The 26,210-nt window shown below is 41.6% G+C and overlaps 1 protein-coding gene across 2 annotated transcripts in view; it reads left to right on the top strand.

Annotated features, from left to right (window-relative positions):
• The window catches only part of LOC141781503 (carbonic anhydrase-related protein 10-like), a 106,934-nt gene that overhangs the window by 48,403 nt on the left and 32,321 nt on the right, over window positions 1-26,210 (top strand). The gene's annotated exons all lie outside the window — the stretch shown is intronic.

Raw genomic sequence — 26,210 nt, 5'->3', positions numbered from 1 at the left:
TGGCTGCAGCTGAAAAAAGTCACCTACAAACCCTCAGCACATATAGAGTGTTACTGACATGTTGTGACCTTGGAATTAGAAGGTTCTGTGGTTTTGAGGTTCAAAGTTTACACATCCTGAATAGCAAAAACTGATATACAGTTAGGGATGCACCGACACCGATGACAGTATCGGGTCCCATACTGTGCTCAGGTACTCGTACTCGCAAAACGGCTCAGATACCACTTTACGGCAGCGTGACATTAACCTCTCGTCAGCATCTTTCGGATCCTATCGCACGCGCTCACGCTCCACCTCCCTGACGGTGCGGGTGAGACGGGCAGGTGGTGCGCCCCAACCCGCGGGGCCGGGATCCCACTTCAGCCGGCGTGCCTCGGCCCTCACTTTCATTGAGCCACAGGGTTTTGCTTGCACCCTCTTTCTTGTGCATGCGTTAGACTCCTTGGTCCGTGTTTCAAGACGGGTCGGTTGCAGAAATCACCGCAGACCCCTGGCGCCTTTTACGTGGGCTGAGCCCCGCCCTGTGGACATGATGCGGTTGGGGCGGACTGTCCTCAGTCAAAAGTCGCACCGGGAGCAGGGGACCCCCGTTCCTCCCCGGCGGGGAGAGAGGGTGCAATGAGCACTTTGTCCACGGCCTCGGGAAACACCTTCGCCCCGAGCCTTTCCAAGTCGACCTAGAGCCGGTCACGGCGCACCGCCTCGTATGCAAGACTCCCCAGCCTGCCATGTGTTGCTCACACCCTCCAGCTGGCTGTTAACGAGGGTCTTTTGGCACAGAATAGTACTCGTATCAGTACTCGGTATCCGTGAGTACTCAAATCTAAGTATACTTGGTGTACTTGGTCTGAAAGAAAGTGGTATCTGTGCATCCCTATATACAGTTAGGTTACATACCTTCTGATACTGAGAACTAAAGTAATGTTTGCAATGCCTTTTCTGCCTAAACAGTTCTATCCATCATTTTTGACATCCACAGCTTTCATTTTCACTTTTTTCCCTGAGATAAGTTCACTGTCAAAATAATCATTAAAGTAATCCTTTTCAGTGTTACTTACAAATTGCCACACAGCTGTTAAAGTCCATTATTTGATGAGCCACCGTGAAAATGAGCTAGACTTCAAACTGAAGGCACATTTTTACCTTTATAACATCTCTTCCTTTGATTTAGAAGAAAATATGAGTCATAGACCATTATTTCACAACATCATTTCTTTATCGAACTCTGACCATGGCAGGTGGCTTTCATCTTGGCGAGGACCAGTCTGGTGCTTTGCTCTTACAATGTAATACTCCCTTAAAGGTCCCATATTGTAAAAAGTAAGATTTTCACATCTGTTATATTATAAAAGAGTTTTAGTGCTGTATAAATACTGTGAAAGTATCGAAACACTCAGTATACGGAGAAACACACGCAACTCGTTTTCAGAAATTGTGCGTTTGAAACAAGCCGTTAGGATTTCTGTCCATTTGTGATGTCACAATTATACAATATTTAGATCATTACACGGTTTTAAACATAAACATTCTAAATGGGTCCCAGTTTATTTCCTGTTGCAGTGGATGTGAATGACATCAGCTGACAGGAGGTCAATATAGACCCAAACTGTTGCCTAGCAATGCAATTCCGTTGCAATTCTGTTGAAATGCACTAAAACCTAGCATTTCAGACAGAGGGTAATACAGGTATATTCAAGCAGACAGTATGAGGAAAATAAAGTTGTTTTTTTAACATTACAGCATGTAAACATGTTCTTGTAAAAACACAAAATACAAGTATGAACCTGAAAATGGGCATAATATGGGACCTTTAAGAGATTTCCAAAATCCAGATGCATTGTTTTCTCAAAATAGGCTTCTCGTTGGCTAAAGTTGGAGATGATAATGATTGTAGGTGCTTCATAATTGTCCAGAAACCGTTGAATATTTGAATAAATACTAGCACCATAGGCACCAACTTATGATAAACAGTTACATTCTATGTAACGGGTCTGATGACGTCATGTCGTGAGGAGACTCTGCGTACTCCAACCGAGTCTGGGCTCGTAGTTCTGGCTATAATATATAATTATATATATATATATATATATATATATAACTATATATATATATATATATATATATAATAATAATAGCTATTGCTATAAAAGCTTGCAGGTGCTGAGAAGGGTTCTTTTCAACATGTAAATATCAACATTTGCCTTACTGCTGTACAGAAGGCCTTTCCTTTACTGGTGACTCTCTTTAAGCCACCTGAAGGCAGCAGGTATCTGCTCCGTCTGGGGACAGACAAAAGAATGTTAATTTTTTTTTTCCAATTATAATATATACATACATTTGCATAATGTAAGCATATTTGTCCACTCCCATGTTGATAAGAGTGTTAATATTTTTGAACAGGTGAAATAATTTACATTTTTAATAAATATTTGGTTTGAAAAGAGAATGTTGTAATGCTCAATTTTCATTCGCACACATTCCGTGAAGGTCAATATGAAGTATGAAGTCATTATTCTGATCTCTGAGTCCCTCTGTGGAGAAAGTAGAGTGACAGACAATATTTCTACCCAAAAAAACGCTTTTTCAAAATTTCATTTTAGACATTTAATATACATTTATCTACAAATATATTCATAAATTACACTACTTTTGTTAACATACGACTTTGGTAAACCCATTTCAAACACCAAAACAGTTGGTCCACATAATTAAAGGTGTGTTTTCACAAAGGATATGAAGAATTTAAAAAATCAGATTAAAATATTTCAGCTTTAAGGCCATATTACGTGTTTACACAGGGCTCTAGGACAGATGACAGCGACATGAACAGAGAGCTGAGAGTGTGCTGCACATTTTGGTATGAAACACATGGGTATCATGTGATATGCAAGTACCATAAAAGGTGATGTAAAAATCGAGATCTTAGACCTCAAAGGGTTCAAATCAAAGCAGCAGAGGCAAATCCTGACTTGTAGTTGATAATTAACGCCGGATTCCCTTAATTCAACTTGAGGGCATCTTTCATTAAACCTTCCCTGCCTGCTAATACCCACATCTTTCAAACTCCGCTCCCCTAGTTTGCAACACCAACCTGATGATGTCGTAGTGAAGTCATCACGTTTATTTTTCTCAGACTTGACCACATTATACAACTGCTTCCATAGTTTTACTCTTCGGAACTTCGGGGACATGCACATGAGGCATATTACTGTTGGATCGCTGTCACACACTTTTTAATGGAGTTAATGAACTGACAAAGTACACGGAGTCGGATGCAAGCACAGCAGTTTTAACAGTTTTTGACCTATTAACCAGGGGAAATACCTGCGCTGATGTGCTTCTATACATGGCCTTAAAGGGACTCTGTGTAAGAATCAGAAACTGCTTGTTAACAGCGACACCTGTGGCTGTCAAGTCAACGAAAATCAGCGTCATGTTGCTTGCGCTTGTGCTCGCTCTACATAGACATGAACAAGCATCACTCAAAACAGTGAGGCGACACACGTCAGCTAAAAGCACAATATCACTCTATATTTCAGCTGCTTGGCAGTAATGTTAGCTGAGCTCCTGATACTGTGGTTGTCCTGCTTCAGCCTCCCGACCGCGGTCAGAAGGAACAGGGGAGACACAGCAGCCCCGGTCGGAGACGATAACGTTTCTCGCTCCGGAGCCCTGTCTAATCACTCAGCAGCAGGAAACAAGACACAGGAAACCTCTGTTGGTCTGGAGGAGCTGCAGCAGTTATTTCTGCACAAACGTCCACTGTACATTCACTAGATATTCTCAGAGCTAAACTAACTCTTCTGCAGTGTGCAGTGTGCAGTGTGCGCGCATGCATGCGAGAGTGGAGCAAGAGAGCGAGTGAGAACGAGCGCGGCTTGAGAGTGAAGGCAAGCAGGCAGAGGAGCAGAGACTCCGGCCCTGGAGACCAAAGCTATGGTCTCCCCTGTGTCTTCTGGCCGCGGTCTGGGGGGCTGAAGCAGGAAGAGTTAACAGTGTTTAACAGACTGGCTTCACTAGATATAACTTTGCGGTTTTGGTGCTTCCGTGTAGTTTGTGTAGGAGTCTGAGTCTGAACAGCGTAGCCACACGCGAGCGCGCATGGGACACCGACCCGCAATGATTTATACTTGTTAGGACTTACAAACAGTACCTTTAAATACAGATGAATTATAATACAAAACAGATTTCACGATCAGCAGATGGATTTATTAGCAGATTATCTGCTAATAAATCTGCTATCATGAAATACTCTGGTTGATTTGTTTGATTTTTCACCACAAATGAACTGCACCAGAGTCCACTCGGAAGCGGACCGAGACCACCTTTTCAGGTTTGGTTGTTTGGTCCACTCCAGAGTTCGATCGACAGCTTTCACGCCAGCCCGAAAGGAACCGTACCAACCGGGCAAACGGACCCGAGTTATACTTTTAAACGAACCAAACAGGTTAGATGTGAAAGCACCTTGACACACAAACCTGGAGGGAACATTAGCCCCATCCATGGCCTCTTCAGAAGGTCCTGTCCTTTTCACCCATGAGACCTCCCGCTCGTTGCGATGAGGGCCAAGAGGTGCCACAGGGTGAGCTCCATTTACACCAGAAACAACGTCAACCACTACGCGGCTCAGACTACGAGAGCAGCAGCAGAAGCTCAGGCTCTTCTAATCCAAACTATGGGAATGTAGGTCGCCCGGGCTAATGAAATATATGGATTACTGAAACACTGTGCCAAAGCTCATTTGAAATACATTTGCATGGAGTTTTTGTTAACATGCGTGCAAATGCACACTGCAGTACCCCTCATGCTCTTTTTTATTTTTTTAAATAGAGCAATTTTAAGGTGTTTGTAATGTGTGTGTGTGTGTGTGTGTGTGTGTGTGTGTGTGTGTGTGTGTGTGTGTGTGTATGTGTGGTACAAATGGCTGGTGTATGAAATGAAAAAGTCTACCAATTGACTTCAAGGAAAACTACGGTTTATTATAATTTGGGTTTTACTTTTGGAGCTTTGAATTTATCAGCTATATGATAACTCGGTTCTAACCAAAGTAATTGCTCAGACTTCAGGTGGACAATACCTCGAAATCTGGTTCGAGCTAAATGGAACTCATTTTAACCGGCTAATTTTACTTCATACTCTGTTGGGTAGTTTAACCTACTAGATTAAACTCAAATTTTTATAAACTAATCGTATGATTCTATGTAACATTTAAATCTTGAAAGGTTAAATAAATGTACTGTAGTGGATACAATATCTTCCTCTGGCATGTAGTGTCGTAGAAATGTAAAGTAGCATAACATGGAAATAATTAAAGCTTCAGTAGGCAGTATATTTTTGGCATCATTGGGCAAAAATTCCATAATAGCCTTTCAGCATATTGTAATTTCAAGTGTTCTGAGAGATAACTAGACTTCTGCTCCTCCTCATGGCTCTGTTTTCAGGCTTTAGAAAATCTAGCCCGTGACGGGAGACTTTGACCAATAACAGGTCATTTGAGAGAGAAAGCGTTCCTATTGGCTGTGCTCCTGATCTCAACATGGCTGCCGGTCACAAACTTTCTCATTTTACAGCTAAACCGTGCACTACAAGATGATTCTGAAAACATTTGAGGAGAGAAATAGGCATAAACGTAACAGAATATTGATTCATATTTGATCAGCGCTGCCTAGTTTGACCGTTTGGTTGGAGTTCGCGTGTGATTGACAGCCAGCTCTCATAGAGGGCAGCTGGACAGCATATCCCAGATCAGCTCTAACTGCTTGTTTTCCTCCAGTCTGTGAAATCTTGCAGATTGGCACCAGAGGACACAGAGGAACATGACTTTTTTTTATCATATTTGCTCCAATCTCGCCTACTTCAGCTTTAAAGGCACAATGAGTAAGGATTTGTCGGTTGCGGTTTGTAAACACAGCATTCCTCCCCGGCTCAACAAGGGTTAGGGTGCTCGCCAGCGGGTGTAAGCCAACACCAGATTCACTCTCATTTTGATACGCGCTTTGTCCGCTTGACGTTTCACCTTGCTATATATATTTGCTTTTTTTTTTTTTTTTGCTATGTCCGCCATTTTTGTCAATCCGGCTGCTGGTTGCGACTTAAAGTAAAGTATGAGCAGCTCAAATCATTGTATTTAAGTACAGTAATTGAGTAAATGTACTTTTACCACTGGCTTGTGAATATATAGTAGTTAGCGTTAGCAACAGCTTTCTGTTTAATTTGAAAGACTTGACCATGATCCTTTCATAAAACCGGGTGTCATAATGATGTAATGTGTTCAGCTCTCTGTTTGGATCTGGGATTGAAACATTAACAGCCTCCGACTTTATGCTTTAAAAACTCTTAGCGACTTTCCATTCCCCGGGGGTTTCCTGTCCAAAATGGTTCCAGGCAGAGTGGTGTGTTCACAGTCGGGCTCCTGGGGGGGCCTTAGTCCAGCCGTGCATCAAATCCACAATCCATGTTGTTTACCTCACCAGGCTTAACTGGACCTGCCCTGTGGGATGGTTTTAGCACACAGATGTTTTGCAGGCTGTGTGCTTCCTTATTTAACGAAGGGGTCAGAGTTTCAATTCTCTCGTGGCATCGAGGCCAGCTCCATTATGGGAAAGTCATGTAGGATTTTCTCAGAACTGCTCGATGAACTGTGAAACCGTGTGCTCTGGCTTTCCCAGTGTTTCTACATTTCTGATGTGGGATGGTTGTTCTCGTTCATTTATTGATTGAGAATAATGCAGTCTTCCGAGATTCAAGTCCTCTTGCGGTGATCAGCTGTATGAAAGGAAGCTAATACTGGGTTTGGTAAGAAGAATTTAGATATGGTCTCAGGTGCTTGAAGGTGTACAGCTTTGACTCAGCGGTCTCCTTAAAGTCCGTGAAAAGCAAAAATAAATTCAACTCAGCGGATTAGGGACGGCCGCTTGGTGTGGGAGGATCCCCTCGCGGGACCTCTCCCCGTCGCTTACTTTATACATTTTTTACAAGTTTACAGAAAAAGAATAAATATACATAAGACATGGGATGGATTACAATAAAAAAAAAGCAATACAATACAAAAACAGTCATGAAAATGCCAACTCCGAGCATGGGGCTCAGACCCACCACCCTGAGAATATGAGTGTCATGTTCTACCGACTAAGCTAGCCAAGACAACCTTTAAAAACTCTCTGGGTTTCTGTTTTGGCTTTCAAAAACCAGGTGTCTGAAGATAGGTGGGGTAATGTTAAGGATGACTCCAGTGCGTCATCGAGCCATGATTTCAGCCCCGCCTAAAAGATCCTGAACACAAAACTGGCCAGTGTGAGGTACAGTATTGAGGCCAGTGTGAGGTACAGTATTGAGGCCAGTGTGAGGTACAGTATTGAGGCCAGCGTGAGGTACAGTATTGAGGCCAGCGTGAGGTACAGTATTGAGGCCAGCGTGAGGTACAGTATTGAGGCCAGTGTGAGGTACAGTATTGAGGCCAACGTGAGGGACAGTATTGAGGCCAGCGTGAGGGACAGTATTGAGGCCAGTGTGAGGGACTGCATTGAGGCCAGTTAAGGCCAGTTAAGTTAAAGCGGTTAGGTGTTAAAGCACCCTAAGAGTCAACCACCATGGTACCAGCTCTGTAAGGCTGTTTGGCACAGCAGCGTTTTGCACTAAATGCTATGTTGGTTTAGTGTGTCAGCATGCTAACACAACAAGTAGGCTACACCTGAGGATGATAATATTAGTTTTGGAGGTATTTGGAAAAAATGAAGAATTTGACCTGATAGGGGGGGGGGGATTCCTGCTCTGGGCAACATGTGTATCTGCACCAAATATGCCAATACTTGCTTTAGCTGAGATATTTCAGCTTGGATCAAAAGTGTAGATCAACCAACAGGTTGGCATTGCCATCCCTGGAGCCATATTCTCTTTACCCCTCCTGTAGGGGATTTCTAAGCTGCAGCACTTCATCACACAATGAGCTGACTGAGTGTGAATGCCAACTGTTCAAGCTACTGGCCAGAGTTGAGCTAATCATGCCATTTTTATCCAAAGAGATTCACATTACCATGTGTGCATAAATTAGATTGTGGCTGCACCTGGTGGGAGGAATACTGCTAACTCTGCCAGTGTTAGCCCTCTGAGTTACACAGGTCCAAAAAGGGTTTGTGAATGTGATTTGTCATCATTACTGCTACGTGTCAACCCAATATAAAGACATTTTATAACAGCATATTCAATAAACCAGCAACAGGTAAGATTGTGTGCCTTGTAATCTGTTTCTCTGAGGAAAATGCATGTTTTTGTCTCATCGTGATTTCTTGTTTTTAAAGGTCCCATATCATGCTCATTTTCAGGTTCATACATGTATTTTGTGTTTCTACTAGAACATGTTTACATGCTGTAATGTTAAAAAAACACATTATTTTCCTCATACTGCCTGTCTGAATATACCTGTATTCACCTTCTGTCTGAAGCGCTCCGTTTTAGTGCATTTCAACGGAATTGCAACGGAATTGCGTTGCTAAGCAACAGTTTGTGTCCATGTTTACTTCCTGTCAGCTGATGTTGTTTACATACACTGAAACAGGAAACAAACTGGGACACATTTAGAATGTTTACATTTAAAAACCGTGTAATGATCTAAATATTGTATATTTGTGACATCACAAATGGACAGAAATCCTAACGGCTTGTTTCAAACGCACAATTTCTGAATACGGGCTGCGTGTTTTTCTCCGTATATTGAGCGTTTTGATAGTTTAACCATATTTATACAGCACTTAAACCTGCTTTATAGTAAAAAAGACATGAAAATCACACTTTTTACAATATGGGGCCTTTAAAAACCTTCAAATGGCCTGTTCCTTTCTGTCTTACGTGGCATGTCTGCATCTGTATTATTTAAGAAAGGTTGGTGGACTGTTGATGTTCTTCAAAAGAGAAAATAATCGGGGCTCTTTTCTTTACAGCAAGCAACTGTAGTAAGAGTTAAACCTCTGAGTCTTTTTTTCATGATTAATGCTCTTGTGCATCTGCTGAGTGAGAGCACATAGCATGGCCATCTGTCCTGGCGAGAGTGTGTGTGTGTGTGTGTGTGTGTGTGTGTGTGTGTGTGTGTGTGTGTGTGTGTGTGTGTGTGTGTGTGTGTGTGTGTGTGTGTGTGTGTGTGTGTGTGTGTTGGGAGAATGCTGAGAATAGATAGACACAGAGAAAGCATGCAGTGAGATTGTGTTTGTACGAGAAAATTATATCAAAGATCGAGGGCAAATGTGTGTGCATGTGTTTGTGCGACTGGATTGTTTGTAGGTGTACGTGTAGGTTATAGAGTCAAAATGTGACACCTTTGACGTGTGTGTGTGTGTGTGTGTGTGTGTGTGTGTGTGTGTGTGTGTGTGTGTGCGTGGGCGTGGGCGTGTGCGTGTGCGTGTGCGTGCGTGTGCGTGTGTGTGTGTGTGCGTGTGCGTGGGCGTGTGTGTGGGTGGGGCGATCACCTGTGAGTTATCCAGTAATGCAGGCCAGCCTCTCTCGTGCTCTAGCTTGCTTGTAAGTGAGTTTCCTCAGAAGCTGTTGCACGGCAGATCGGCTGTTTTGGCTCACGCCGTCAGCGACAGATTTCTTTGTTGCTTGGAAATTCACAGGCAGCATCTACAGTGCATACATGTTTACAGTAAGCCTCACTGATTTCACACATTCACAGAGACGCACAGGAACACACAAATGAAGCACTGCCCAAACTGAGAGCTGAAGAGCTCGTACATTGGGTGTCTCAGTAGGCCTGTGCACCATGCCGAGCAATATGTCAATATTTGCATGTGAAGGCTAGAGATTTGTCATTGGACTGATCAGATTGATCCTATCTAATACAAGAATGAGTTTTTACAAGCACATAACTTATATCTTGTGGGGAAATTATCATCACTCATCACACATTTTTTTTAAACATATAACATTCTTTATTTTGAATGATAACTTGTCTCATATAGTTTTTCAACAAAAAAGTTAAATTACCTAGTTAAAAAAATCTGCTCCTCTCAAATTGAAAAATCCAGACTCAATGAATATGCAAATAATTTTCATTTTTAAAAGTGTAACTGTTGGACACAAGATGTCTCCTACACAGTCCATTGTCATTGTCGGCGCATTAGAGGTTTCAAGTTTCCACATCATACCATGGACCATGATTGGCTTCTAGTTGTGATGTCATAAATCCCTCTGGTACGTCCAGATGTTGAACTGAGATTTAAGGTGAGAAGCCGATGAATGTGGAAACAAGCTCTGCCCAGACATCATTCTGCACCGTGAAAGAACAATAAGCCACACATTTTGACTTGACTAGGAGGACTTTAACGTAGTTCCTTTAAAAAAAAAAAAACTGTGCCCCTCTTCTTCTTTTTTTTTAACACAGTAGCGCAAGTACCTGTAATATATGTAAATGTAGAGCCCTGAGCTGAATCAAGTATTTAGATGGTTCACTGATTTACTAATTGCTTTTAACCACCTTATAGCATGCTTTTAAAATGAGCGCGTCTCAGCTGCGTCTCTTCTAGAGAATACAGGTCTCGCCTATTTTTGACGCGTGCCGCACGTCTCACAGCAGCAACAGACAGTGATAGTGATCTATTGACTGTATATTGACATCATACCAGCAAGATTACTACAGTTAACATGTCTATCTGTAGAATGTTACGTAGATGAAAGAAAAGTAAAGATTTTTAAATCAACACTTCCTGCTTTCATTTCAAAATAAAAGCCCTCAAGCGTTTTGTTTTTGTGGACAGAAATCCGTCATTTGTTAACACAAGGCTTTTATTCTGAAATATGTGCAGGACAGTGTTCTAGAACATGCAGTGACTTGGAGAGCTCCATGCATGAATGTAGTATGGAGTTAACCATTATTTACAAATTACCACACGTTTCTTAACCTTTCTCTGTGTAAAATAAATATAAATGATATTTATAATGAAATGAAATTGCCATTAAACGGCAAACTATGTAGAAAGAAAGGGCTGACAGCAGCAGCTGCAGCAGCAGAAACGCAGCAGACATGCAGCTGAAACGCAGCTGGTGTAAACACCCGACGCGTGAATCACGCAGCCACCACGCCAAGCAGCCGCCACACGCTCCTGACGTTCCATGTGTGTCCCGGGCGTAAGCCTTGGTACATGGGGCACCTGCTCTACCAGGTGACTTACAGCGGCACCCCGTCATTTTGTTTAATGTCTTTTCAACGTGGATGTTTATTATTATTAGCCAATCGGCAACAATATCAGCCTGCAGTCTATTGTATGACCATTTGTGACCATGATGCTCCGAAAAGGCCATCGACTTCATTTACATCGGACACAGTGACAGAGTGACCTTCACATTAAGAGCAAAGAGATGCTACAGAGAGGTGTGATAAGACCTCCAAACATGACAAATGACTGTCGTCTTCACAAAGACTTTGAACGCTCTGCAGCATGCTGACATTTTACTAATAGATTGGACAGCGTTGGACGTGCACGTGTGTGTGTGTGTGTGTGTGTGTGTGTGTGTGTGTGTGTGTGTGTGTGTGTGTGTGTGTGTGTGTGTGTGTGTGTTGTGAAAATGACAGTTCATTAGTCATATCCTATCTCATGGATTGACTCCAGTATACTAAGGCACACACACACACATTCACACAGAGAGACATGCAATCACCCACTCAGTCACATAGTAATTGATCCATGACGACAATCTCCCATTTAACTGAGCCACAATCTGGACTTCTTTGTTAAATTTAATTTAATTTGTGTACAGCGTCGGCGTTAGGGGCGGGCCATGAGGGTCCAGGCCCGTCCAAAAAGGTCACTGTGTCCCCTCAGCTGAATTCTCTCCTGACAAAAAAACTAAACTGAAATACTTTTACAGCTAGGATATAGAACTAAGTCGTACAGTTTGGTAATGGAAGGACTTAACATTGCAATGCAAAATAAAGCACAAAACTGTGCTAGTTTTGCATTTAGGAAACAACTAGGACATGTACTTGGGCTTGATTACATCGTTTTCTATTGAAGTGTACTAACTGGCCGCGAGCAACGCGGCGCTGCACAGTGCGGCGCTGCACAGTGCGGCGCTGCACAGTGCGGCGCTGCACAGTGCGGTGCGACGTTTTGTCTGAACTTTTGTCGGACACCCTGTTCCTATTTTTTCCTGTCACTCCCATTGAGAGGAACGGCTGATTAGTTTAGATGAAATGAGCCGAGAAAACCGGGTCAGTTGTCCTGGATGTAAATGAAGATATTAACTAGAGTATTGGCACTTTTAGCACAAGGATCGACGCTCGTAGTTATATGAGTAGCGTTCCCAAGTGAAACTTTATTATGAGCTACCTGTCAAAAAATATAACAGCCACCTCACTAATGGTTAAAACACGAACACACAGCACAAAGAGACACCTATGGAAACCCTGTGAAATATGAGCTGTCACTACAATATTTCAGTATTTATTTAATCCAACTCAATAGAATAAAAAATGAGAGAAAGTAGGCCTACAAACTGGATGCATTAAAGGATCAAGAGAGTAAGAAAAGCATCCTGTGCTCCTCTTACATCTTACTTCTTCTACCTGTTTGGATTATTTGTTCAGTATCGTAGAATAAAACAATGGACTAATATTACACTATACAGCAGGCTGAGCAGGGACAACAACTGGTGAGTGAAACATCTGCATTTAGTCTTTATTAACTGCTTATGAAGAAATCAGTCAGACTGTTAGATTAATGTGTTGTTTAACTCCTTGTTTACTGGATCCCGGCACCTGTCTGTGTGCACATTTTGACCCTGGCACGAGCAAGACACAGGGCGTGCCTGAGGAGTTATCTGTAGCCTCCAGTACCTCCTTATTTCACTACAAAAAACATAATAAGCTGGCAGCTGGCTGGTGAAGATCGCTAGATAACAACCTACCTATTCTTGGCTATATCGTATGTTATTTCCAGTAAATATCACAATAGAAAACTTATGTTTTCAGATTAAAAAGTACAAACGTAGGAAGACAAGTACTACTAACCCGTCTTTTAAGTGGTTACGTCCGATTACCTCTCTAGTCTGATATGCATGTGTATGCGTGCGTGCACGCCTGTGCGCATAAGTGACAGTATGTATACGTGTCTCTGTCAGTTTATTTCTTTCATGAAACATGATAATGTTAAATATACACTTAATAAAGGCTATATGAGGTGAAAAAAAATGCCCCCCCCCCCGTCAAAGCTGAAAGCCCGTCCGCCCCTAATACTCTGGTGCCGACCCTGTTTGTATACGGCATGAAATAAAAACATCCAGAGAGGCTGAGTTTGATCTTCAAGGCCGAGAGACAAATTGCACTTTTGTCTGTGTTTGTAATTAGCGATCGTGTTACATCATTCATTTGATCTGATTTGTGCTTTGCCTTGAAGAGCTTGTGAGAGCCAACATATGTGCTCATGCTGCCATTCCCCTGCACTAAAAAACAAGATGTTATTTCTAAATGAAATGTGATTAAATGATGTAAAACAAAACAGATGCCTTAAAAAATATTGTTGCTCACCTAGCACAGATGCTAAAAAAAAAGGTTTCCTTATATGTTGTGTGGTCCATGACAGCTTGTACCATAGACTTCACAACAAAATGAACATACACAAATGTTTAAAAACTTTAAACATTGGCCTCTACAGTACTGGCCATCTCTTCACATTCCTGGGCACACTACACAACATGCTCATTACTCCAGACCAGATTGATGGCCCAGAGAAGCCCAGTTTGTTTCTACCTGGAGATGGAAGGTCTGTGACCACATACCCGTGTGCCTCTTCTGCAAGCTATGGAAGACGAGTATGGAGATATAGCTGTAGAAGCTTTACAGGTCTGGATTCGCCACAAATATATATATAAATATTTTATTTTGCAGACTACTGTATGTAGGAGTAACGCTGAACATGCAAAAGGCACAAACGTCCGGATAATGAACCCAGTGTTTTCCTTTCATAGATGATATATAGTATAGTAGCATTTTACATTGAGCACATCAGTGTTCACCTTGTTCTTACAACATAATATAACATAACATTGTTACCTCCGCCAAGGCCGAAGGCCTAGGAAGGAGGTTATGTTTTAACTGGGGTTGGTTTGTTGGTTTGTTGGTTCGTTGGTTCGTTGGTTTGTCTGTTAGCAGGATTACTCCAAAAGTCTGCGATGGATTTGAATGAAATTTTTTTGAGGGGTGGGGTGTGGCACAATGAACAATCATTTCATTAGATGAACATTCGATTTTGGAGGCAATCTGGTTCATGATCCGGCTTCGGGAGTTTTTTTTATAATAACTCCGCTCAGCCTGTGCATTAACACCACAGGCTTTAAAGGTCCCATATTGTAAAAAGTGAGATTTTCAGGTCTTTTACATTACAAGGCAAGTTTAAGTGCTATATAAATACTGTTAAACTATCATAACGCTCAATATACGGAGAAAAACACACAGCCCGTATTCAGAAATTGTGCGTTTGAAACAAGCCGTTAGGATTTCTGTCCATTTTTTATGTCACAAATCTACAATATTTAGACCATTACACGTTTTTAAACGTAAAAATTCTAAATGTGTCCCAGTTTATTTCCTGTTGCAGTGTATGTAAATAACATCAGCTGACAGGAGGTCAATATGGACCCAAACTGTTGCCTAGCAACGCAATTCTGTTGCAATTCTGTTGCAATTCTGTTGCAATTCTGTTGAAATGCACTAAAACGCAGCGTTTCAGACAGAGGGTAAATACAGGTATATTCAAGCAGAAAGTATGAGGAAAATAAAAGTTTTTTTTAACATAACAGCATGTAAACATGTTCTAGTAGAAACACAAAATACAAGTATGAACCTGAAAATGAGCACGATATGGGACCTTTAAGACATGCGCAGTGTAACTGATGATGCGTTCATGACGCGTCACCCAGCCTGCCTGCAGAGAGAGAGCAAGGGGTGGAGGGAGGGGGGGGACACCTGTAGATTTGGCGTTTTTTCACATTAAACTCTGTGAAATTACAGTCTAGTTGGACCAAAGCACACTTGGTGATGTTGGAAAGAGTAACGACGACAGTTTAGGTGAGTTTTATCTTGTTTCTGTCCAGTTTGAATGAAGTGTTTTATGATGCTCCGCTACGTACAGCTGATCTCAACATAAACAAAAATACACGTGGATGATGGCACAAGCTGAACGGAGAGAGAGGGGGGGGGGGCCATCGGACTCGAGCAGCTTGGCGGAGGTCTGCGCTCTCTGAGTGCCATTCTAGTTTTGAATGCAGAGTTCCATTTTGCAGGAGATTAGTGGAGTTTTGCCTTTTGTGTGTGTGTGTGTGTGTGTGTGTTTGGATTTGTGTGTAGACTTCTGAGAATATGAGGTGTGCTTTCAGTAAATGTGTAGTAATCTATTGAGGAAAAAGTGTAATGGGCAGAGGAGAAATGGATTATGGTCTATGAATTACAGCTGTTGTTCTTTATGGTCGCAATCACAAAAATGTACAACCACCTTTCATGCCTACTATAGAGGAAAGCTTCACTTTGACACTTTTTGATGGTTGTACAATGAATTGTACAATAATTCAATACATTTCAAGGCTGTTATGTGTTATGTATTGCATTATGTACATCATTTACATGTTACATACTTTATATAAGAGCAACTGTAACGTCCCAATGTCCCCCAGGGATCAATAAAGTATTTCTGTTTCGGACTATAAATGATCAGTGTGTCAACAGGACTTAGGTGTTTCCCACTTTATAGGTATACATCTAAAACTGGAGGAGAAAGCTTGGGGGAGAATAGAGGAGGCAGCTAAAGGTCAGTTTGACTTGAATGACAAGTGAAATGTCAAGAGAGGAAGGACCATGTGAAATAAAATGAGGAAAAGACAGAAAAGAAAACAGAGTGAGAGCAGGTAGTGATTAGAGAGGGGAGGGGAGGGGAAGGAGTGAAGTTGAGAACAAGACTAGAGAGATCACGTCAGGAGGGGAGACGAGATGAGAAGAGAAAAGAATAAGAGAGGTAAGAGAACGAGAGGAGATGGCAGTAGACAGAGGTGAGCGTGGGGTCATTCACACAGGGAATTAATCATTTTGGCAGCCTATCTGTCTCCCTCTCTCTGCCATGCACACACACACACACACACACACACACACACCTTCAGCCACATAGGGATGAATCAGCATAAGGAGTCACAAGTTAATAAAAGCCTAATATTGTAAAGCCATCTCTTTTTCGAGTCACTTCTATGCTAGCAATTTTCAGAGGTTTTCATTTTGAAATGTAAATTTTTTTAAATCAATAGCTTCTAGCAGTGTTATACTGTAAATATCACATTCTGCAGTACTTTAATAATTTTCTTTATGATTTACATTAGCCTGTGGGATCCCAAGGTACTTGTAGCTGTCCTGGATATCTCCTATGATACCCAGCTGGGATCATAAGCTGGTCAAAAGAGGAGATAGAAGCCACAGATACCAAGACAAGAAAGCTCCTTACCATGCATGGAGGGTTTCAACCCAAGTCTAGCACCCTGAGGCTATACACTAAGCGGATAGAGGGAGGCTGAGGACTAGCGAGCGTCAGAGCCACTGTCCAGGATGAAGCATCGAAAATCTAGGAGTACGTCGAGAAGATGGCCCCAGAGGATGAGCTGCTAAGTGAATACCTCAAACAGCAGAAACCTGATGATAGTGAAGAGGAAGAGGAGCAGACAACATGGAAGCCCCTACATGGCATGAACCACCATAAGATAGAGGAAGTGGCTGATATCAAGAAGATCTACCAATGGCTGGAAAACGCTGGACTGACAGACAACACAGAAGCACTAATCATGGCAGCACAAGAACAGGCCCTTAGCACAATCTAACAAGGATCTACTATAGTAGATCAGACCAGGATCTACCATAGTAGATCAGACAAGAGGATCTACCATAGTAGATAAGACCAGGATCTACCACAGTGGATCAGACCAGGATCTACCATAGTAGATCAGACCAGGATCTATCACAGTGGATCAGACCAGGATCTACCATAGTGGATCAGACCAGGATCTAACACAGTAGATCAGACCCAAGGTGCAGGCTGTGCAAAGATGCCCCTGAGATGGTCCAGCATATAGTAGCAGGGTGTGAGATGCAAGCTGGATCAGCATACATGGAGAGGCACAACCAAGTGGCTGGGATAGTGTACAGGAACATCTGTACCCATTATGGACTACAAGTATCCAAATCCCAAAGTGACATACCACCGAAGGTGGTTGAGAACAACAGGGCTAAGATCCTGTGGGACTTCAGATTCCAGACTGACAAGCAGCTGCTGGCTAACCAACCAGACATAATGGTGGTTGACAAACAGCAGAAGAGGTCAGTGGTGATACCAGTTGACAGCAACATCAGGAAGAAGGAACATGAAAAGATTGAGAAGTATCAAGGGTTGAAAGAACAGCTGGAACAAATGGGGAAGGTCAAAGCCGATGTGGTCCCCGTGGTACTAGGAGCACTCTGGGCTGTGACCCCCCAAACTGGGAGAGTGGCTCCAGCAGATTCCAGGATCGACATCTGAAAATGGAGAACTTTGAGGAGCTTTGAGAACGTCCGTTTGCCTCTTCACGATTCCACGTCAGCTCACGTCCGTGCGGCCATCCTCATAATCGAAGCTTCACCTGTCAGACTGTATGATTTTTGTTAACTGCTCTTGGTTTGTTTGTAAAAAAGTCAGTGTGAACATGAAGCGGACCAGAACTAAAAAGGCAAACAGTGTACCAGCACTTTCCCATTCAATATAACAGAAATGACGGGATGTACATTGTACATTTGCTTACATGAAATTCTGGCACAAAATCAATTTTGCCCACAGGGCGTGACTAATTAAAAGTTTGCACTAGAGTGCAGGAGGCACTGAAGTTACCTACTGTGGTGCAGCTTTAAAGGAAAATGATTAGCAGAACCACATTTTTGAAGCGGCTCCAAGGTACACACATGCTGATATCTTGATTGTTTTTCCAAATTTGGCCTTTGTTACGAGCACACAGAAAATGTAATTTCAGATGGGATCAACAGACATGAAATCCACTTCTTATAAAGGAAAATTAGTTATAAAAAAACACCAGATGTATATGCTAATTAAGGTCAAATTAGCCAGTGGATGTTTATGAAGTTTCAACACAAATGAGCCTGGATGTTCCAATAAATTGGACTTATTATTTATCAGTGCTGGTTAGTTTCTATTAGCAATGAAATATATGATCTCAAACATCATCTTAGAGTCAAATCATCTGCTGCCATTAAAAATAAATAGAGCAATTTTCAATAAGTGGGTTGAAAAAAGATTGAAATACCAATGAGAGTATCTGACCCAAAGAGCAAGAGATTCTACTGACCCACAAACTTTCAACTGAAAGCCCCCTGAGGAAGTTTCACATTTGCACAGAGTGGAAACGAGCTGTTTGAAGATGTGAAGGCCATGGATACCCAACATGCAGTGCATTCACAGCATAGAGATGTATTCATTGTACGAAAAGAGCAGATTTCAAAGTAAGGCCAGCATTTGATTATGTAAATTCTGCAAATTACAGAGAACAGAGCTCGGTTGCAAATACACAACAACAAATAGATGAAGATGATTAAAAAGACGGAGGTTGGTACAGTCTAATGAGGGCTTTGGATGGAGGAGATGAATTTGTTTTGGGTATGAAGAAGTACTAGAGCAGCGATAACCTTCAAAGCTAATAAGCAGAACGTTAATAGCCCGGCTGAACTTTTCGCTACATGGGCCAACTGCTCTTCTTCCGAAAGCAATCAGTCAGATTGTTCATTCCCACACTATTTTCATGAACAGTACACAAAATCATTGTTAAAGGTCCCATATTGTAAAAAGTGAGATTTTTGTGTCTTTTATATTATAAAACGGGTTCAAGTGCTTTATAAATACTGTTAAACTATCAAAACGCTCAATATACGGAGAAATACACACAGCCAATATTCAGAAATTGTGCGTTTGAAACAAGCCGTTCGGATTTCTATCCATTTGTGATGTCACAAATATACAATATTTAGATCATCACACGATTTTAAACATAAACATTTTAAATGTGTCTCAGTTTATTTCCTGTTGCAGTGTATGTGAATAACATCAGCTGACAGGAAGTAAACATGGACCTAAGCTGTTGCCTAGCAACGCAATTCCGTTGCAATTCCGTTGAAATGCACTAAAACGGAGCGTTTTAGACAGAGGGTAAATACAGGTATATTCAGGCAGACAGTACGAGGAAAATAAAGGGTTTTTAAAACATTAAAGCATGTAAACATGTTCTAGTAGAAACACAAAATACAAATATGAACCTGAAAATGAGCATGATATGGGACCTTTAAGGTGTCCTGGGCTCCACAATGAATATAGAGACGGCGGGTTATGACGTGTGCAGTACATTGAATCCAGCAACGCCCCCATTAAACTTGGTTTTTGCTCGCTGTAGTGAAGCCAGCGTGAGGCGCACGTGCCAGGAAAATTACATCATCGCGGCTTTCGCGTGGAGTGCCAAGGCTCTCGTGCACCTTTGAATTTTTGGAACAACGCGCTGACTACGCTGTGAGCTGCGCCTTTCATTTCAACATGGACGCCTTCGAGGGGAAGACTGGCCGAGCTGGTTGGCCTGTACAGACATCTCTACGACTGTTTATTTAAAGACCTCAGGGACAGTCACATGACATTAAAGCTGAAGTAGGCGAGATTGGAGCAAATATTTAAAAAAGTTATTTTTATAAAACAGTCGCTATATCCTGACAGTAGTACATTAAACAGGTAACCTGAAAAAAATCATGTTCCTCTGTGTCCTCCGGTGTCCTCTGGTGCTCCTAACGGCGTCTGCAAGATTTCACAGACCGGAGGAAAAACAAGCAGTAAGAGCTGATCTGAGGTCTGCTGTCCAGCTTCCGTCTATGAGAGCCGGCTGTCAATCACTCGCGAACTCCGACCAAACCGTCAAACTAGGCAGCGCTGATCAAATATGAATCAATATTATGTTACGTTAATGCCTATTTTATATTGTTAGAATTTCATTTTTTTTTTTTTTTTTATTCTAACATTTTATTTATTCTATTGTTATTTTTACTGTTCATTTGCACCAACAAACCAAAGCAAATTCCTAGTGTATACCTGATACACCTGGCAATAAACAAGATTCTGATTCTGATTCTGATTCTGATTTCTCTCCTCAAATGTTTTTAGAATCATCTTCTAGTGTACGGTTTAGCTGTGAAGGAACGCCAAGTTCCAGTCACATGACTGGAGCACAGCCAATAGGAACGCTCTCGCAATGAAATTACCTGTGATTGGTCAAAGTCTCCCGTCACGGGCTAGATGTTCTAAAGCCTTAAAACAGAGCCATGAGGAGGAGCAGAAGTCTAGTTATCTCTCAGAACACTTGAATTACAATATGCTGAAAGGTTATTATGGAATTTTTGACCAATGATGCCAAAAATATACTGCCTACTGAAGCTTTAAATACTTGGAAAGAAATAGGCAACACAGTGGGGAAAGAAGAGGTTTTTGTTGAAGGCTGTGAAAGAATATTTTGTAAAGCTAAAGAGTGGCGATCCGAGGGGAAGCACCGAGAGACAGGAAGTCATTTAGACTTGGAGGTAAGCGACAGTAATAATTACAGTACATGAATGCATTGTTTGGCGGTACGTACGTCAGAGTTTAGTGTTAACTACTGTTGCCAGGCAGCCTACTTTCATTTCCGGTGCCACTCGTTGTCTTCTTGCTTATCCACAGAATATTTTGTTTGGACGCCTCCTGGCGTTTCGGAGCATACTGCAACAAACAACGCGCAGCAGTTAACGCTTCTGTGCATGCTTGCAGTGTGCACGCCATCTACGGAGGCCCGCGCCATGGCGAGTATAAACAAAGCTTTAGCAAAATTAAAGTTTACAGCTCCAACGTTGGTTTACCGCTGTGCTTTTACACTGAAGCAACAGTTTGACCACAAAATACTTCTTCTATTAGATGTGGAAAATTGACTTCCAAAACCGACATGTGGAGCTGCACATTACATTGGAAACTGCTTTGTTGGCTTTGGAAGTTGACATATTGGTTACGAAAGTCAGCATCCCAGATTCTGAAAGTTAAAGACCTTGATGTTTGACTTCCATAGTCCGTATGCTGACCAGAAGAGGTATATGGCAATTTCCAAAACCAATAAGTGGAGTTACACATTAGAATATTGAGCTTCAATGTTGAATTTGGAAGCTAATTTATTGGTTTTCGAAGTTGGCATACTGGATTTGGAAAGACCTTGTTTGACTTCCAAAATCAACATGCTGTCTTCCAGAAATCGCGACCATCCAAAACCAAAAAGGAAATTCAAAATGTGTTCACATCTCCACTGTGTTACACTTCTTTCAAAACTGATGTGCGGAGCAGCATATTGAATATCAAACTTGACATATTGGTTGTGGAGGTCATCATGCAAGATTTGGAAGTGTGACCTCCAAAATCAATATGGAACTAGAATCGCACAGCATCTCCCGCACACACATCCACACACATATATCTTTGCTTGAAGAAGGAAAAAGGCGGGGTCATGCGTCATCAACGCGTCATCAACGCGTCCTCAGCTCCACTGCGCATATGTTATATCCTGTGGTCTTAATGCTCAGGCTGATCGGAATTCTTAAAAACAATTCGGATCATGATCCGGATCTCCGCCAAAATCGAATGGATTGTTCATTGTGCTACACTCCACCCCTCCAAAAACTGTCATTCAAATCCATTGCCAACCTTTGGAGTAATCCTGCTAACGGACAAACAAACAAATAAAACCAACGCCAGTGGAAACATAACCTCCTTCCTAGGCCTTTGGCCTTGGCGGAGGTAATAATAATAATAATAATGTAAAATATTTTCCAACCTTCTAAACCCAGCCAACCAAGATACATCCACATATGCACACACCCCTTTCAAGTATATTGCTTCTAAATGTCATCTCTAGACGTGTGTTCTCTTCCAAATCCAATATCTACCTTTCAAATGTACTCAGAAAGCCTCCAATACCAAGTTTGAAAATGGGCTGACTTCCAAAAGCATTATGTGATATTTCCATGTTTTGGAGCTTCTCTGCTTGAATCTTGTCATCTGAAGCTTTTAACAGTACTTCCATGAACATTTCTATAACTGCAAATAGAGTAAACATTCTGTGTTACCAAATCGAACACAATCAGATTTTGTCTCTTTACATCACAAATGCAACATTGCGCTGCTGAAAAAGCTGTGCGGATTAGCCTGGTAAGAGATGCTCAGCCCTGCAGCATTGTGTCTCTTTATCAGGAGTGCCTAGCTGGGATCCCTGAGGGGGGAGAGTGGTTGGAAATCACTGTCCTCCAGCAGCATAATGCTGAGAAAGAGCAAGCAAAGCAAGAGCTTTCTACTCACCGTCCTCCAGTGTGATAATTAAGCCCACAGTGTCAATAGGGATAGCCGGAGAGCTTGTCTCTAATAGATAGCGACAGAGCAGAGGACTTCAATTAAAACCTGGACCCCTCGCTGCATGCTCATTGGGTTACATGCATTATGCAGTGGCCTATTACAGCCCAGGCCCAGGTGGGACCGATCACTTTTCCTCTTTTACATATTAGCATTTCATTTCCCCTCACTGTTCCTCCGAGGAGCTCAACCTCTTCCTAACCCATTTTTCTGTCCATCCATAAGTGTTTAATAACTTTCCCTCCAACTCATTTCTCTCTGTCAATCATTCAAGTTTGTCTAATTTGCGCCCAAGTTCTTTCTTTTTTTCTCTTTTCCTCATTATCATTCTGTCTTTGTCTGTATCAGTTCTGATACTTTCCTTTGTCTCTTCTCTATTGGATGTGTAATTCTTTGACTGATTCCTTCATAGTGGTGAGATGTGATGGTGTGTTGGGCCAGCAGTGTGCAGTATATGCTCCCTCTCTTTAGGATATTTTAATAAGAATTCATGACACTCACAGAGGTAAGAAACAGCATGAGCAGCAGTTCTACTCTCCGTTATCTGTACTGTAGCTTCATGTATTATATTGATGTTTATCACAATGATAACTACATAACTATATGTACTTCACGATGACACCCTTTCTATTCTTTCTATTCTTGTATCCGGCTCAAGTCATTCATCTTCTCTAATTGCAAATTGAACACCTCAAAGAAGCAAAACGGTATGAACCGAGCAAAGTGTGTTATTCTTTTGACAAATGACTTTTCTGGGAAGCACCAGATAACCTTGAGTCTCTCTGTCGTTGTGTATTGTAGTGTCTTTCTCTCTGCCTCTCTGTTGCTTGTCTCTCATATCTGTCATCTGACAGTTTCTGACGTACTGTACCTATGCTGAAGAAAAGGAGCATATGCTTTGATAAACTACACTCCAAGAAAAAAAATCCGTAGAAAGACAGGTAATGTCCTGGCAGAAAATTACCAGGACATTTTCCGTTAAGTTTACAGATATTTTCTTCAACCCTAAAATGGAAATTTCTGTTGATTTACAGGATGTCCTCAGTAACCATTCACGGACATTTCTGTTAATCCTAAAACGGAAAATTCTGTAGATTTGCAGTATACCCTTCGTACCGAGCCAAATAGCAGGTCCAACCTTTACATTCTGGAGGGAAAACAGACGCCAACGCTAGCGTTTGTACGTTACCTATCGGTCTTTGCGGACCACCTGAGGCTAAAACTGTGGCTAACTCTACCTGACGTCCACTGAAGTCTAAAATATAAGCTTTGGTAAAACGTAAATTACAATACCAAACTTGGGTTAGTCTCAAAATGAGTCAGCAAAATATTCCTGGCGTGTCTGGTAACGTTAACAGTGGACAACAGCTGAACTAAACAACAAAACAGCTTTCCAACTAAAACGACACTGAGCTAACGTTAAGTCTTAACATAAATCACTCTGGTTAGACATCAATTGTTGATTTTTTACCACAGAAGTGTGAGAAAAGTTTCTCCAAATTTAAATTAAACTTTGTCGTGTGTGACGGTCTCTGCCTCTTCCAACTTTTGCATTAGGTTCATGTTCCCACAATGCAATGCATATTTAAAATTACAGGTAAAACTCCTGTGAAAAATCGATACAGAAAAATCTTTCATATTAACGCGGGACATTGGCCCGTATTTTTACGGACTTTTCTTAGAGTGTACAAAATAAATGATTCCTATGATGTGTCTTTTGTATGTATGACATCCCCCCTAAATTCGCATATGCTTCTGTGCATAATTGACCGTTTTCAAAAAAATGTTGGTTCTTGATGACAGAGGAAGAGTCCTTGGTGGGATGGGCGATACCAGACTTTTTCAATTCGATACGATACCGATACTTTTTGTTCCAATTTAACAATATTGATACCAATAGCCTACTGATAATTGTTTCAATTGGTATGTGATTTTATTTTTTTTTAAATAATGGAATTATTTGAAAAAAAAAAAGAACAAAAATGTATAGTATTCTATTTTACATTTTATTTATGTTTATATTTTAGCATAATGTTTTTATACACTATTTTGTGTCTTAGATTCTCATTTTGCTTTCATTTGTGTGATTTTCCTTTTTTTTACAGCCTGCATGTTTAAATAAGCATTGTTGGAGGGAGTATGAGATTCAAGATCTCCACTGCCAACGACTGCTTTACTGTAGTTGAAGAACTTGAAACTCGTGTAGCAACTAAATTTAAAATGAGATTGTGATGATGAAGTTTAGGTATTGAGGGTAGACAGACAGACCTGTACCTGGATATGCTTTGCCTTTCTCCAAACTCTCCTGCAACATCTTTTGTCGGTCAGAGGGTGGTGCAGGAGAGTTGGATGGATGTATGGCCATCTTCTTGTTTTTTTTCCGCCTCCTTGTAACCTTCAGGGTGTGTTGTTTTGAAATGTTTGAAGCGGTTACTCGTGTTGCTGCTGTGTGCCACCTTATTGTCACAAATAGTGCATCTTGCCGTTATTTTATCTACGAGGGAGAAGTAGCGCCGCACACGTTTCCTTTCTGAGATTCTGATCTCACATAGGTTTCCACAGTCATGTGACACGGGGCAGCTCCAGGCTGTTTTGGAACAAACATCAGGCTGTGTTGCAAACGTCTAGAAGTGATGCATTCACGTTTTGTTTATATCATTTTATTATCGATATTTTTTAATAAGGAATCGATACCAAATGAGTAGCTTGAGAGTATCGATGGATTGATACAACAGTATCGATCTGCCCATCCCTACTTCCTTGTTAGGATGTGTCCGGTCCTACAGAGGCCAGTCGAGACTCCTTCCTAGGTGTGGGGAAGAAATGGGCGTGGTATTTTTTTTTTAATTATATATATATTTTTTATATATAATTAAAGATAGGGTCGACGATGTTGGAAAGCTAGCATAATTTGAATGTAGCACCGCCTCAGGAGCTCCATCTAAACCCCCCCCCCCCCTCAGAGCTCCTTCCCCTACACACATGCACGATTACCGCCACATCATAACTATTTCACAGACACAGAGCGGAGAGAGGACCTCAACTAAACAACGCTACCTCATGAAAAGGAACCATAGTAGTTTTCTCCAGTTAACGTGCGGCGGCGACGCGCTTTGAGTTCGGGCTGGTGCACGCCAAGGGTAGAGTACGAGCAGGGAGGCGGGGAGGCATCTGATTGGTTGTTTCCAAGCGGACCGCGAGGCAGTGATTGGTAGACGTTTTTACAGGATTACAGCAGCTACAGATGATGGCTCTTTTCTGAACCTTTTTCAGAGCTCATAAGTAATGGATCGCTGTCGGGGTGTAAAGACCATTTCAACCAATATAACAAATAGTGGAGAACATCGTCAACCCTGCCTTTAATATAAACAGATTCAAAACATGTAGGCCTATTAAAAAATAGATAAAATCAAAAGGGATTTGGACAATTATAATTTATAAACATACAATTATAATGCTCTCCTCAAAGCCACCAGACTGCATTGAAAAACAGTAATTTTACTTTGCAGCTCGTAAAACACTTCAAACTTCACAGGAACAACATAAAACATTATTAAATTCAAACTCAAAACTCATCAAACCCATCTTGGTTAGTCGTTCCACTGTTCCAACAACTCTGAACTCTGGTGTGGTCGAAAGAAAGCCTTAATTCACAGAGTTCGATGTGAAATTTTGCCGGCTGTCTCTTCCTGCCGTTGTTGGCCTCTGTGCTATTAAAGCTTCAGTAGGCAGCATATTTTTGGCTTCATTGGGCAA

This window comes from Sebastes fasciatus, chromosome 13 (genome assembly GCF_043250625.1).
Source record: "Sebastes fasciatus isolate fSebFas1 chromosome 13, fSebFas1.pri, whole genome shotgun sequence".
NCBI classification, from domain to species: domain Eukaryota; kingdom Metazoa; phylum Chordata; class Actinopteri; order Perciformes; family Sebastidae; genus Sebastes; species Sebastes fasciatus.
The sequence above is the reverse complement of the archived record's forward strand: the minus strand, read 5'-3'. Positions and strand labels throughout refer to the sequence as shown.